This window comes from Protopterus annectens, chromosome 5.part1, assembly GCF_019279795.1.
Source record: "Protopterus annectens isolate FY-2018-M chromosome 5.part1, PAN1.0, whole genome shotgun sequence".
NCBI classification, from domain to species: domain Eukaryota; kingdom Metazoa; phylum Chordata; order Ceratodontiformes; family Protopteridae; genus Protopterus; species Protopterus annectens.
The window spans coordinates 365,012,657-365,029,464 of record NC_056736.1 but is presented as its reverse complement, the minus strand read 5'-3'; the positions used below and the strand labels follow the sequence as shown (position 1 = coordinate 365,029,464).

Genomic DNA, 16,808 nt, shown 5'->3' with positions numbered 1-16,808 from the left:
TGAAATTAAAACAGTAAGACTGAATTCTTTTCCATGTGCATAAGTTTTGCGCAAGCCATCATTGGAGCAAAATGTTGGAAAAAAGCTCTAAAATTCACCTCAGAGCATCTATAACCCCAGGGCTTCTGGTTGCCAAGCATTACCCAGCTTAGTTTAGTTATTACAGGGCAGTATTTGTCAGGTTGTTTTGAAAGGATGTGGGAAAGGATGTGGGAAAGTTAGAGTGAAAGTGAATTTCTTTCCTTAACCATGGTTTTCATTCAGGCCATTGTTCGGTGAAAACAAAGAAAAAAAAACCCAAAATGCATCTCAGAGCATCTAGAAACCTCATGGCTTAATACAGTTATCTCCACTGCAGTTATTATAGTGTAGTCTTAGTCAGTTATGATGTGCTGAAAGGATGCAGTAAATAAAAATGAAGACCAATTAATATTAAGTTTCTTTCTATGATCATGGTTTTTGTCCAATCATTGATCAAAAAAGTTATTTAAAAAACTCTAAATTGCATTTCGGAGTCTCTAGAAATCTCGTGGAACCTTTTTACCTAGTGTGCTAGTTACCCAAGGCTGGCCCTGGCTTTCAAGATGAATTCTGAGAAGTGGTTTAGTTGGCTGACTATTGCAGAATGAGTGTTTCTTTTCTGTATGTTTTATAAAGCTAGTAATGTTAGTCAATGGATAAGGGTTACAGTCTGTAAATAGTGCTGGTAATGAGAATTCAGTGGAAAATCACTGCTGGTGCAATGCCTAAATATGAGCCAGTAGCGATTCCACTGTTTTGGGAGATTTTTCCCTTCTCCAAATTGGTGTAACCATGGAGTTGACATATACAAGTTCAGGGATGTGGCGGTGGGAGGCTTGCTACGGCTTACTATGCTAAATGCACTGGTCTAGGGAGTAAGAGCAATGGAGGCAAGAGGTTCAAACAGATTCAGGTGCTTCAATTTGCCAAAAAAAAAAAAAAATGGTGAAAACTAAAAAAGCTTTACTAGATCAGGTTAAAAACCATTTGACAGAAATACACCAAACAAATCACTCCCTCCTATTTTCAATTAACCTATAAAAACAATTTCCAAAGATAAGCATTTCAATTTGCACCTTTCTTGTCAAGGCTTTCATATATTGACTTTTTTTTTTTTGGTAAATCCCCAGTGTTTTTTTAGGCAAATCTGCCCTCGATGCCATGTGGACTGATGAGGTTATTGCTAGACAGACATGAGAAAACAGTCCAATTGGGCATTCCTACAGTCAGTGAAAGCATGTAAGGTCCCAATATAGCAGATTTGGGCAGTCCTGCAATGGTTTGAAATCCCTGAAACACGGGTAGAATTAGTGGAGGCTATGAACAAGGAACCAATGATACCCTTACAGAGGAGGTCCCAGTTGGATTAAGTGTGCATCAGGGTTCAGCTCTCAGCACACTGCTGTTCATACTGGTGATGGGACTACATTGGCAAAGCGGTTGGAGGGAACAAAGCTGCTGCATGCAGACAATGGGACAATTACAAGTGCACTCTATCCAAGAACTTCAGCAAACAATAGGAGAATGGAATGCAAAACTGAAGGCACATGGAATGAAAAAAGAAGTTATGTAACCACCATAATGTTCCATCTGAGTAGTTATACTTCATTTGTCTTCAACCTGTGGGTTACGGATCCGACTTGGATCCGAGCTGGCAATTTCACAAGCATCTGCTCCAAGCTCCTCCCCCTACCCATAATACATCACCACCACCTTCCTTCCCTCAGATAGAGTTTGCCACCCCATAAAACCAGGAACCCGATCCAACAAACATTATTTCACCAACTTTCTCAACTAGAGCCGCAAAAGCGCATTCTGCTACATAAGCCAGCAGGTTTGGAGAAAGGAGGGGGGTGTCTGAAGACAAATGAAGTACAACTACTCAGATGGAACATTATGGCGAGTACATAACTTCTTTATTTGTCCCACAGGTTGAAGACCAAATGAAGTCAACTACTTCAGAGTCCCCAGCTACCTATAACCTTGGGTGCCCCTCATGGAAGGATATTCCGAAGCACCGCAGAGCCAAAGGATGCCCGGCCTCTAGATACCAAATCCAACATAATGGGAAATAAAAGTATGAGATGAGGACTAAGTAGCCGCAGAACAGATATCATCCAAGGACACCTGGTACAGAAGGCCACTGAAGTAGCCATGGACCTGGTAGAATGGGCTCTAACCTGGCCCAGAGGAGACCAATCCTTGTCTTTGTACACTTGAAAAAGAGAGAGAAATCCATTTAGCAATGATCACCTTGGAAATGGGTTTACCCAAAAAAGGTTTAGAGAAAGACACAAACAACTGGTCAGAGTTTCGAAAAGACTTGGTTCTGTGCAAATAAAAATTTGGAAAGAAAACAGGTAAACTGATAGCCTGATTGATGTTTGCCTCAGAGGCCACTTTGGGAAGAAACGAGGGATTGGTATGAAGAGAAACCCTGTCCTTGTGGAAAACCATGTATGGGACCTTGACAGACAATGCCTGGAGTTCCGAGACCCTCCTAGCTGAGGTGATAGCCACTAGAAAGGCAGTCTTCCAGGACAGAAATTTAAGGTCTACTGTTGCATCTGGTTCAAAAGGAGGTGCAACCAGCACTTGCAACACCAAGGTAAGGTCCCATGGAGGAGTGGGATATTTGACCGGGGGACCCAAGAGAAAGATACCTTTGATAAAGACTTTGCACAATCTGGAAGAAGCTAAAGAACTCACATTTTCACCAACATGAAAATTGGGAATGGCAGCAAGTTGCACCTTCACTGACTAAGAATTAGCCCCTTGTTGAAAAATGATTGCCACAAATTCATGAATAGCCAGAACTGGTGCCGAGAAGGGATCAAAGTTTCTCTGAGAGGCCCAGATGGAGAAATGCTTCCATTTGCTATGGTAGATTTTTCTAGTGGAAAATTTAAAAGCTGCCACTAGAATAGACTTGACAGAAGACAAACTGGGAGTCCCGGCAATTAGGGGAACTGGAGCAGCCAAACTGTGAGCTTCAGACTGTCCAGATTTGGATAAGGAACCCCTGAAGGGTGAGATATAAAATCCGGGGGGGGGGGATCCAAAATCTAAGGAGGAACTAGAAGATGAGACCATTCAGGAAGGGAAACCAAACCTGGCGAGGCCAAAACGGGGCAATGAGGATGACTTTGCTCCCCAGTCAACGTGCTTTCTGTAACAGCTTTGGGACAAGAGGTAAAGGGGAATAATTTTTATTTATTTATTTAATTTATTTATTTTACATTTGTTAACCGGGAGAGTCCGACTGGATACATGTCCATTTTCAGCGGAGGCCCGGGGAGAAAAGCTCCAAGTACGTAACAGACATATGAACATTGTTAATGCAAAAAAAGGAAGATAGTTGAGTTCTAAATACAATATAAAGATACATCACATCTTGGGAAAGAAAAAACAGCAGCAGCATATAAAAAAAAAACATAGGTCAGTTACAATTGTTAAAAAGCGGTTAAGGATAGTGAGGTAAGAGAAGGGTAAATGATAGTGGTTAATCAGGTTTGGAACAGGGACATTGCCAGAGAGTATTGAGATGGGGTTTAAGCTTTTTTGAATTGTAGGAGTGAGGGTTCTGAGGTGAGCATGGTCGGTAGGGAGTTCCACATTTTACCTACAAAGTTTGAGAATAGAGAATCCCCAGCAGCATTATTGGCTTTGGTAGTTTGAGCTAAGATATTATTGGAGGAGCGTAAAGATTGCAGGTTAATATAGGGGTGAATGATGTTTTTCAGAGCTGGTGTTTTCTCTGGGTGATACAGTATCTGGTGAGCCGTTTTGAGTTGGTTGAAATGGAGTTGGCTGGAAAACTCTAACCACCCTAGTTGCTTCAAGTTAGTGCAGTGGTGCGTTCTAAAGGTGGAATTTGTGGCAAATTTAGCTATGTGATTGTAACAAGAAGCAAGTTTGTTAAGGGTTGTCTTGTTTAGGTTTGTAAAGAGGGGGGAGGCATAAAAGAGAGTTGATAGTAGGTGTGTGCTGGCAATTGTAATTTTAGCGTGAGGAGAGAGAAAGTGTTTTACTTTAGAGAGAGCCAAGCTTTTTATTGACGGTTTTGATGGTAAGATTGAAATGGGTGTCAAATTTAAGGGAGTTATCAATGGTAACACCTAATAGCTTTATGTGAGCTTCTGGTGATATAGTGATTCCATTGGAGGATGTAATAGAGATGGTGGGGGGAAGAGTCTTGTTAGTGGGTGAGAAAGTAAGTAGTTTTGTTTTGTTGGGGTTGAGAACTAGTTGTCGACTTGAGAACCATTCTTCTATTAGGTTGAAGGTGTCTTGGGTTGAAGCAGTGAGGTCTGCCAGGTTGGAGGCAGTGCTGATGATAGTCGAATCATCTGCATATTGAATGCATGTGGCATGGGGGTGATTGTGGGCAGGTCATTAACAAAGATGGTGAAGAGAAGAGGGCCAAGAATAGATCCTTGGGGAACTCCAAGTGTAACAGGTAGGCATGTAGATAATTTGTCCTGCCATAGAACAGCCTGTTGCCTATTGGACAGGTAGGATTGGAACCATTTCAGCGTGGAATTGCTGAGTGATAGTTTTTTTAATGTATGGAGGAGTTGAATGTGGTTCACCATATCAAAGGCCTTGGAGAGGTCTAAGAAAAGAGCTGATGATAGTTTATTATTGTTTCTGAAGTTATTGATGGTATTAGAAAAGGATAGTAGGGCTGATGTGGTACTGTGATTTGGCCTGAAGCCATGTTGGGAGTTAGCTAGAATTTTATTTTTGGTGAGGTGTTCCATCAGTTGTTTGTGGACACACTTTTCCATAATTTTGGCCAGGGGTGAGAGTATAGCTATAGGTCTGTAGTTGGTTAGCTCTAGTGAGCTACCACCTTTATGGAGAGGAATAATGTGGGACATTTTCCATATGGAGGGATGAAGGCTTCTGACAAGGTACGGTTTATGATTATGGAGACGGGATAGGAAATGGCCTCAGCTGCTTTTTGCAGAAACTCAGCTGGGAGAAGGTCAGCTGCTAGCTTAGTGGGTTTTAGTTTTTTAAGAAGAGATGTTATAAAGGATATGGGTACTGGATCGAAGGTAAATAGATGATCTGATGTAGTTGTAGTATTCTGCTGGCATGGGTAGTGGAGTGGGCTGGAATTGTGTGGCCAGGGATTGTATAGTTTCTGTGAAGAAACTATTGAATGTGTTAGCAATGTTTACAGGGCACTGTTGTTTGCAAGTTGTTGGAGTGGGGGTGGTTGCCTGGCCTGGGTGCAGGAGCTTGTTTAAGCCTGCCCAGAATTTTTGTGGATTATTAAGGTGTTTGTGTTGGAGGTGGAGGAAGAAGTTTTTTTTATCATTTAAGATCATTCTTTTAGTTTCATTTCTAAGTTGTCGGAAGGTTTGGTGGGAGTGTGGGTCTTTAGAGGTGCCATGTGACCCACATCTTGTTTCTAGATAGGATTTTGGATTTTGTTTCCTTAGAGAGCCATGGTGCGGTTTTGGTTTTAGTTCTAATGGACCGTATTGGAGCATGGGAATCTAGAATCTTGAGGAAGGTGGTGTTGAAGTAGATAACTGCCTCTTCAAGAGGAAGAGACTTGAGTATTGTCCAGTTGTGGGCTTTAAGTTCAGTTTGAAAAATGGAGGCATTGAATTTATTATTGTTCCTGATTTTTTTATGGTTGTAAGAAGGGGGGTGATTTTTTTGAATTTGATAACATAGGTGAGTAAGTGATCACTCATGTCCTCTGGGTGAGTACCTGCTGAGTACTGGTCAGGATCTTTATTAGTAAGGATCCAGTCCAGGATGCTGTCTTTGTTTTGGGGTTTACCTAGTCTGGTAGGAGTGGATATGAGCTGAGAAAAGCCATGTAGATTTATGCTGCTAGATGGGGAGCTAGATGAGAAGGAATTCCAATCGATGTTGAAGTCACCTAACACTATGGATTCCTGGGGTGAGTTTGAGTTAACCAGTGGAGAAAGTCCTCTAAGGTTTTGTTATTATTGTTGCCTGGGGGGATGTAAATACATGCTATATTTATGCTTTTATGTTTGTTTGGTTGAAGTTTTACAAGTAGAATTTCGGCATTGTTTGTTAGGAGGGGTTGTGGAGAGGCAAGGGAGATTTGTAATGCATTTTTGTAGAGTATGGCTACACCGCCACCTTTACGAGTTATTCGGTCTGCTCTTAGTATATCATACCCTGGTGGGATTATCTGTGTGTCTTTCGTACTTGGTTTAAGCCAGGTTTCTGTGAGACATAGTAGGTCTGGGGAGCAAGTAGCTAAGTGGGAATAGGGGGCAGGGCGGGGAGCGGAGCGAGCACGAGTGAAGCGAGTGCTGGCGGAGCGGGGTTTACACTAAGCCACTAGAGCCCAGGTTTCAAGATGTAACTCCTGAATAATTAACTTGCAGGTGAGTAATCTCATCTAAACAAACACTAGGTTCAATGCCTATGCTTTGGGAGCTTGTTTTTACAATTTTATAGCAGTTTGCCTTAGTTTTAGAGTGTGTTCTGTAGTTTAAGTGGAGTATATGCAAACAAGCTTGGATTTTTTGTTTGGGTAAGCCTAGGGAGATTTGTGTTAGTGCTGAGGACCCTTAAATAATACTTTACTTTAAAGTCTATACTAAAATGACCAGATAATGACCTGTTTTGTTTTTCCAGGTTGTGGGCAAAAGTAGAGTAGTCAAAGGGCTTAAGTTCTTTTCTGCCTTACGCTGTGCAGGGGAAGACCTGGGAGGGATAGAGAGAGCTTGATTTCAGAGGCAGTCAGAAGCAGCTGTGTAGCTTAAACATCATTAGACTACCCGAGGAAACCCCTAAACTATGTTAGTAAAATCTTCACATATCCCCCCCCCTGGCAGGGGGTTCAGAGCGAAGAACTCACTGCACTTCACATTGGAAGGAGATGTGAAGAGATCGGAGCAAGGCTGACCCCACTTTAGAAATATCTGCTCCACTACTGAAGGATTCAGAGACCACTCCTAAGGCATCAGGATAGAACGACTTAGCTTGTCCACCAGAATGTTCATTGCTACCAGAAATGACTGGTGGAGATCGCCCATTCCCAAACTCTCATGGCCTCGTGACAAAGGGGGTAGGATCTGGTCCCTCCCTCCATGTGTTTGTTGATGTACCAGACCACCAACATGTTGTCTGACTGAACTGCAATAGTTCCCAGAGGAAGAAAGGCCTGAAGGGCCTGCAACGCTAAAAGGACCGTTACCTCTAGAACATTGATAAGCAAACTTGTCTCGATCGGGGACCACAGGCCTTGGACTGTCTGCCCGAGCAATGCCCCCCCCAGCGGGGAGGCGTCTGTGGTCACTGTGGCTTGGGCAGCAACAAATGGACGTCCCTTGAGTATATCCAGAGAATGCATCCACCAAAGGAGGGACTCCCTGCAGGCTTTGCTTATGTGTATCGGATGTGTCAGTGGAAGATCCAGCACAGACCATTGTACTGCAAGAGTCCACTGTAGTACTCGCATGTGCAAACGAGCGCACGGAAGAAGTGTAATCGTGGCTGCCATAGAGCCGAGGGCTGGCAACACTGCCTCCACTGGCAGTAGATAGGAGTGAAAAATGACAGCGGTGTGCATTTGTAGATTTCGAATTCTGTCTGAAGTTAGGAAGACTTTCGTCTGCAAGGTATCTATCCGTACTCCGATGAACTATATGACTTGGACAGGGTGTAGACGAGATTTAGCAATGTTGACTAATACTCAGATGATCCGTTAGACGCAGGAAATAGTCCCTGGCTTGACAAAGTAAACTCTTGGTGGAAGCAGCAGGGAGCCAATTGTCCATGTACTGAAAAACCTGAATTCCCTGAAGCCTCAGGTGAGCCGCTACCACTGCCATAACCTTGGTGAACACCCTGGGGACTGTGGTGAGACCAAAGGGTACAGCTCAAAACTGATGATTGGCCCCTAGCCAGAAGCGAAGGAACCTCCTGGAGCTTGTGTGTATCTTTGTGATAGTAAACATCCTGGAGGTCTAACGAGCACACCCAGTCCCTCTCTTGCAAGTAAGGCAGGATGGACTGTAACGGGACCATCCGGAACTTCTTTGGCAATGGACAGGTTCAGGGTTGACAGGCCGAGAATGGGCCTCAAGTGCCCAGTCTTTTTTGGCACGAAAAGAACCTGGAATAGATGCCCGATCCAGACTGATCTCGGGGGACAGGTCCAATGACTCGCCTCTTTAGCAGCCCGAGTACCTTTAGTGCTGCTGCCTCCCTTTGCAAGTGTGGTACGTCCAAGGAGGTGTGCTGCTGCCTTCCCTTTGCAAGTGTGGTACGTCCAGGTGGTGTTGGGTGGAACAGGGAGAGCCACAAAGGGGATTGAATAACCTCGGGATATGATCTGTAGCACCCAACGGTCTGATGACACCAACTCATGCAGTCAGGTGCAATGACAGGTGACCCCCAACTGCCTCCAGAGCAGAGCAGTTGGGAAACCCCTCAGGGTTGCTGCGTGGACCTGTCCGAGAATGGTTCTCAAGACCCAAAATTCCTCACACCCCCCTCTACCCCCTGGGCCAGTGTCTGTTGTGACCCCCTCTGCCTCTAGGGGAAGACTAGCCCTGATCATCCTGGGAATACTGAGACTTCTGGAACCACATCATTTTTTGCCCTCGCTGATTCCGAGTAAAGCATCTTTGCTGTCGTGATCCGCTTCTCGAACCCTCAGACAGTGTCTTCCCGTCCTTCTCGCTCTGGACCAATGTGTCACGGATGGTCTTACCAAAAAAGGGAAGAGCAGTCATAAGGGGCATTCACAAAGGATGCCTTAAAGGGCTCTGAGAACTGACACAATCTAAGTCGGGTGTGACTCCTCATGGCAATGCCGGACCCAGCCGCCCTTGCCGCTCCCTCAGTGGCATGTGAGAGGAGGCGCATAGACGTATTTGAGACAGTTTTCAGGGTGGCCATCCTCGGAGAATGTATTTTTGTCCTCCTGTGATGTGGACCCAAAGGGGCGACTCGGAGTTCCTTAAGGTCGTGCTGTAGTCTAATAACGTGGACCAAGTATTTCAGTGCTCTTACAGAAAAGGTTGCTGATGCATACAAATGCTTCCCTAGGCGGTCCATCATCCTGGACTCTCGGTCAGGGGGATGGACCGTGGAATTCTCCTGAGCTAGTTCCTTCTTGGTGGCCGCTGCTACCACCATAGCATCTACAGGGGACCCATTATTCCAGGCAGGTCTGTCTGAAGGAGGGCTTAAAATGTTATCAGGGCGCCTTGGAATAGGCTCCACGGTGTCCGGTTCCTTCCAAGCCCGTGAAGTGATGAAGTCCACCAAAGGATCCGCGGGGCGGGGATGACGACAACTAGGAGGTAGACGGGCCCATGCTGAAGGCCTCCAGGAACACAGACTCACCCGAGGAAGGTTTTGGGGTGGACCAGCCTCCCCGCTGGTGTAAAAGTTCCATGATGTCCCCAAAGGAGACATCCTCGGGAGGTGATCTGGGGGAACCTTCCCCTTCGTCCAAGTCTGTGTCCTCTGTGAGGGACTCTGGGGAGGAGTCCAAGTGCCTCCTCTTGCATGTACGCTTACGAGGGATCTCTTCTGTGGGGCTGTCCAGAGATGGCTCGCAGGCCGCTTGATGTTCAAGGGCAACCATCTGGGGTTCTTAGAGTGCAGGCTGTCCCTGTGGTAAAATGATGGGAGTCGCACCCAAACCAGGGGGAGTCTGGGCAGAATCCAAAGAAATAGTCAGGGGTCTCAATCCAACAGAAAGACCCCTTTCCACTACATTGAACGCTGAGGGAGAGCGAAATTCCTGGGACCCTAGCATGGCAGCTGCTCTCCTGGGGTTTGACGAGGGATTGGAGCCGGTCCTGAAGGAGACGGTGCGCCGAGGAGATGGCCTCGACCTAACAAGATCAGAGCTGACAGGAAAAACTCCATCCCCTCAGATCCGACACCCAGGCTACTTCTCAGAGAGCTGCTCAGATTCGAACTAGTCAGATCTGACGTGCTCAAGGTAACTGCCGGCATCACGATAGCAAGTACCATTGGCGCCAACCCCCTGACTGCAAAGCTCCTTGGATGCAGATGCTCCCAAAGTAGACGGTTGGATCAGTGAAGGAGAAATAGGTGAAAAGAAAGGGAGTGAGCTACCCCCTCCAGAGGGAGAGGGAGCTGGTAAGACTCCTATCTGGATCTGCGTCCCAATAAACCTCATCATTTTATCCATGTCATATTCTGAAAGGTTACAGATGGACTGCCACGAGGCTATGGACTCCGACCTAGCTGGTCGGAGTACCGAAGCCCTGGAAGATGACCTAAGCTCCTTCGGCTCTGGAGAAAACAAGGTGATCGGAGCCGAGGGGAGTTAGGTTTGGAAACTACCTGTACCTTAGTAGGAGGCCCTGCTGGGGCAGAACGATCTGTGTCTGTCACCTTTGTGCTCTCTCTCGTTTCTTTTGCTTTACGGAGTCCCCATCCCCAGACCTAGCAGCGAGAGGTTGAGTCCTGGCCTTGGAGGGAGAGACAGAGAGAAAGGGAACTATTGAGACTGAAGATGCGGTCAAAGCCGTGACCGCTGAAGAGGAGGAAGTGGCCGCCTCAGAAGGGAGAAGGCCCTTCATAATTAGTTTAGCCCTGCAGTCTCTCACTGCTCACGCGTTAAAACCCGCGCATACACTGCAGTCTGTCGAGAGGTGGGCCGCACCCAGGCAGACAACACACAGTGAGTGGCAGTCAGCAGGCAACTTATGGCCACACACTGTGCATTTCCGAAACACCTGTTTCGGTTGATCAGCCATTTTACAAAAACACAAGGGTCCAAGATCACACTACGCACACACACACTACACACACATACACACACATAGCGGAGAGAAAGGGAGAACTAACTTTTTTTTTTGAAACACGACGCACCAGCAAGGGGGAGGAAAGGGGAACCTATGCCACTAGCTAATCCCACACGCACACTAACAGCAAAAAACTTCAGGTAACTTACAATACCCGGAGCTCAGAGATCACGATACAAATGCAGCAAACGAGATCTGGGGGAAGGAAGATGGTGGTGGTGTATTATATACAGGTAGGGGGAGGAGCTCGGAGAAGATGCTTGTGAAACTGTCGGATCCGTAACCCACAGGTTGAAGACCAAATGAAGTCAACTACTTCAGATCTGAGTACTTACAAGACAGTTGTCATGGTAGCAAATTGGGAGATCAGAAGTTGTTCAAAATTAAGACAAAGAAAAATAGTGACCAAGTTAACCGCTTCAAATATCTGGAAGGAGTGCTTAAGGAGAAGGGAGACAATGAGGAGACCAAAGCTAGAATCAGAGGGGCTACAGCCAACTGGTAAAGTGTCAGGTATACTGTGCAACAGTGGTGCGACCCGTACTACTGTACGACAGAAACCTGGGCAGTGAAGGCAGAATAACAGAGGAAGCTAGAAGTGATAGAGATTAAGTGCCCGAGAAGGGTGGTAGAATGCAAACTGTGGGATGAATGAAGAAATGAAGACCTCAAAGCAGCTTCAATTGCAGAGAAGGTCAAAGAAAACAGTATACCGTAGTCCAGGCTATGTGCAGGAAAGCAGAAGACAATCTAATGAAGAAGACTTGCATGTAATGAAGAAGACTTGCATGTAACAGGAAGAAGGCAAGATGATACGAGAGCAACCAGTGCATTGACTGTAAGACCAGCAGCAGTCAGGCATGATCACTGAAGGTAGGAGAGTAGCAATGAATGGAGAAAGATGAAGTCAGCTGAAGCAACACCTCAGTTCCATGAAGAACATGGGGGAAAAGGGAGATGATGATTGATGATATAGGTAACCTACAGACTTCTGATCCAACCCTGTTCGGATTCATCACGAGCAAGTCCTGCCTTTTTAACCTGCTTGATTTCTTTGAAAATGCTACTGAAACATGGACAAGGGCAAAACAGTGTGGGATGGTGGTGAATGCCTTTGTGAGGTCTAGATATGCGATGTGCACTGAGGTATCCGAGTTAGTTAGCATAGATTAACTCTCACAGGTAAATGTCAATCCATGTGCAATTCATATTGCATCCAGGTTTCTAATCATTCCACTGTATCCGGCACTCATTAGGCCAATCAGAGTATAATGCCCCTTTAAGAATGTACCTGTCCAAACACTTGTCAACTGGAACAACACTTTCACACTAAAAAAGAAAAATGAACGGCATAATCAAATATTATGAAGACCATCTCAAAGGCTTGTCTCTCTTCTCAGAATCATAGTCTCATGTATACAGCTTCAGTAGACCCAGTTCTGTCAGATCTATTACACATTTGCAAGTCCACTGGTATCATAAACACTCATTTATGGGATCTCAATCTTTTTTTCTTTTTCTAAAACAAACAGAACATGTTGGAGCATATCCCAGAGAATATTACTTCTATAGAACTGTCTTCCACTCATGAAAAAAGCAAAATACTTCTCTTCCTTCATTTAAATGTAATTTGGATAAGTAGATGGATAACCGCAGATTCACCCTCAGTTTAGCACCTCTTTCCCTCATGGATAGGGGAAGGTGTAAATATCCTAACATACCCCTGTGGTTGGGAGGGTAGCCTAATGGTTAAGGTGTTTGCCTTACAAACACAAGGTACAGGGTTTGAATCTCACAAGGGATAATTATCTAGGCTTAAAATGGCTCACAAAGGCAGTTAGCCTAATACTAATCTATAAAATCTAGGAACCTGTTTGACCCATCTCAGAGTTACTAGAATGCAAAATATAAGGGCTAAAACTACTATGGGAATGTAATGTTTAGGCTTCTTCATACAATCACAGTCCAAGTTTGTGTGTGTTCATAGGGACTTCCTAGGTTATTAATCTATTTTTCTCCCTTGTGTGTTTTGGGAAATTGTGCATTTAACTTGTAAAAGAAATAAAGTATTTGATCTAGTTTTAGACCATGCAGTTCTACAATCTGTGTGCAACTAAAAATAACACTCTTACGTGCAATAGACACACACAAGCACCGAAGGAACAAGAGATCATCAAACAATTGACTAAAACAGAACCCCTAAGAGGAAATCAAGTCTGGAATACCATTTGTTCTCTCAACAAAGAGGTTAATAAATGCCATGCCCAGATGATCTGCTCTTGGAGATGTCAGTTAGACATGGATCATCTAAGTCCATTGCTGCTTAAGCACACAAATTTAATTTTGATACCAAGTTATAAGACACCTAATTCCATGTGTTATGATACAGAAGTCTTAACTTGGGGGGGGGGGGTGTAAGTAATTATATAACAGATTACAGACCTATTTCAATATTGAATAAGCGTTGTCGCCTCATAGCAAGATGTTGTCCCATTCGATTCTCAGCTAGAGCATCTTCTGTGTGGAGGCATACGTGAATGGGGCGTGCCTTCGTTGAAGATTGTGCGTCAGGGCTGGTAACCCGGTATGTAAAAATCCACTACCAGTCATTAGCAGACCGGAGTTCCACTGTGGCGACCCCTAACCGGGAAAAAGCCGAAAAACACAAACTTAAAAGTAATAGGTTAAATTAATCACTGGAAATAAATGGTAAGATACGCACAGTGGAGAAAATAATAGCCACATAGTGTGGTGTCTCAGTTAAGTCAGATGCAGTTATTCCATTTCAAGCTTGTACTAAAGTTATACGTCAAAATCCTGAGAAGGAAGTTACTTCAATATCAAAAAAAGATGCTACAAAAGATTTCAATCTTAATAGATTTAGCATATTCAAAAGTATTACATTATTAACCATTTCCAAATGGCACATACCACTTTTTGGAAAACTTTACTGGTAAAGAAATGCTTCACCTTTAAATTAATAATGCTTGTTAAACTTCCCTGTACATACTATATCTGCCAAGGGTGACTCGATTCTTACCTTTTTTAAATTGCACTACATTCATTCTTATATAAATTAAAGATGACGAGGGGAATTCAGTCATGATTTTCGATTACTGAACCACACTGATTACATCTTACTGTATTTCCCTATGTTAGATAGGCCTACCAAGTAGCAACTATAGTGAGGTTTATAATAAACCTCATTAAGTTAGCTAAGATGATTCTGAAACCTAAGCTACAGTGGGCAAAGATGACTAGAAACTGCTTCTGAATGTTGGTAGAAAAGATTTCTATAGAATTTTGGAGACTTGTTTTAACTTTTTCTTTTTTGATACGACAATGAAATGCTTTCAGGAAGTTTTAGCAATTATTAGTGCATCATTTTTAGTTTAACTTTAGTTTAACATACACAGCTTGAAGTAGGGCAGCACTGTGTCGAATATCACACTGGTGTATGGGGGAAGGGGTATTTAACTAGTAAACATGCTAATTGTCTTTTTACAACAGAGTTACCCCGGTAAACCACTCCTATGCTTTTAAACAGGTTTAAAACAGGTATACAAATGGAATGGTGAATTCTACACTTTTTCCAACTATTTGAATCACTTGTTTGTGCGTTTTTAATAAATATGACGCAACTTGAACTTCCCTGATTTCATTAGTGGATTTATACTTTGGAAAGCTTTTAAATAAAGTATTTCTATCACCAGTTATTAGTTGAGATATTCAGTTTGGTTTTTATTAGGTTGGACCCAGTATATTTACATGCTGGGTTTGAGACTTCGAGGGACACCATGGAGACTTGTTTCAGCACAGTTAAATTATCAGACACATTAAGAAATAAACTGGCTAGGTGTAAGGTTAAGGAATTTATTTTTCTCTCCTTAGGTCTATTATTTTAAACAAACAAAAGTAGTGGTTAAAAGAATCTTACTATGGAGAGGGTGCCATCTACTGGACAGAATGAATTTCCTTACCATTAATGCAAAAGCAGAATGGAAATTGATCTTCCAGTCCATTTAGTAAACATTGTAGGAATCTTGTTCAGGTAACGGATCTGGCTGCAGTGCAGTACTATAACTGAATAGTATAGATATTTATTGCTAGTACTTTGAGTAGACCAACTGAGTTGGTGTCAGAATAGAATGTCCTTAATAGAGTAATTCAAGATGTTACAGTATTCTCTAATTATCTTGTCTATATAAGGAATGTGTGGTCCCACAGACTAAAAGTATGGTTTACAGTGGTAAAGTCTGTTTCTGGAAAATATTTTAATACAAGACATTATGATTAAATTAACAATGGAAGGATGAAGCAATGACACATCCGTATGTTTAATTCAACTATTTCGGACATTTTTGTCAGAAGATTAGAAAACGATTATTCAACTTTTTTTTTTCTTGAAATGCATTTGGAAGAAACTAATCTTCACTAAAAGATACGGTGATATGTTGGCTAAACTGATGATACAGGGAATCAGAGAGGAACTGATATATGGGGTCAGACATGGTTTATTAAAGGAAGTATACCTGATAATTTAATCAATACAAGTCTAATTTTGTAGGCTGAAAGAGGGCAGAAGTAGCTTCTACTGTTTAGTTATAACACAGAGAAGGCCTTAGAAGGGGAACCCTTCTGAGATGGAGGACTTTCCCAGGGACTTTATTACATTGCTGAAATGTCTTTTATCTGAACTCTACAACTATGGTTAAAAAGCCATCAGAATTGTCAATGTTTTGTGTTTCCTGAGGAACCCAAGAGACGTTCTCTGACTACACTATTTGTGGTATTTACAGAGCCATTGGCTCAAGCCATTAGGAAGGCCTTATCTGAATGGTTGAGGTAGGGAAATATGCATGCTAACCCTTCACTATATGCAGATGACCTACTGATCTAGAATACTAATCTTGAGAAGGATTCAGATTTCATTCACATGTAGTTGGAAAATTTCAATAAGAATTCAAGGTACAAACTGAACCTGGGTAAGATGGTGTCCCTTGCTGTAAACTACACTCCATCCTGAATTCTTAAAAATATAGTTATAGTGAGGGGAGAGTGGATCGCATATCTATGGCTGAGGTTAAGACCCACATTAATAGAAGTCATAAGACAGTCTTGCATAAATGTTTTGAGCAAAATCAAGGACCAGACAAGGAATGGAAGAATGTCATGTTAGATGTCCCCCAGAGACTTTGGGCAGCATAGTTTTACAGCAAGTGATTTGCAATGAGTTATATCCCGGTTTTGGCCCCAGCAAAAACCCTCAGCAAACTGAAGTCGGTATCAAATTTTATTCTGGAGAGGAAGAAACCCAGGGTTCAAGACAGACCTAACCCTCAATGTGAAGAAAGGGAAACTGGGAGCTCCAAGTCTGTCGTGTGACCCCCCACTATCACCATACTACTGATACGAGTTGTTTATCCTTTGTCTTCACTTATCTAGTTATCTGTAGTGTAAGGTTGATATTGTTAGAGATTCGAAAGTTATGCAGCATCAGCTCTGACATAGCTTAAGAATCCTTGATTCATATTTTGTCTCTTCCCCAGGTGATCTAGTTCCCACTTTCTGGCTTTTTCAACTGCTTTCAGAATGAGGAGAAATGGCTGGTAAGCATAAAGGAAGCCTTGTGATCTTGTCTCCATCAGTGCAACCCTCACCTTGATATCACTCATCACTATGAAGGCATTTTACATTTGATGGTGATACAAGATCTATCACTGGCTGCCCCACAGCCAGACAATTCTCTCTGCCAATGTAGTGATGTAAAGCTCTGGGCTTTACAATAGGTAAACAGGAAATGATTGAAGGGTAAAGCTTAGGAAGCAGCTAGGAAAGATGGCTCAGTGGTCTGGCAGTTCTGTGCAAAGGTTTGAGACTATGTGCTGTTAGACAGACAATGGATAAGTCCCTAGGTTTGAGTTCCAAAACCTCTATTTTCATACATGCTACTTGCAGGAAGTCACTGAACCAAACACTGCTATTGGT

General features: G+C 43.3%; 1 protein-coding gene across 1 annotated transcript in view; it reads right to left on the bottom strand.

Moving 5' to 3' along the window:
• The window catches only part of LOC122803163 (short transient receptor potential channel 2-like), a 1,104,815-nt gene that overhangs the window by 652,063 nt on the left and 435,944 nt on the right, over nucleotides 1–16,808 (bottom strand). The gene's annotated exons all lie outside the window — the stretch shown is intronic.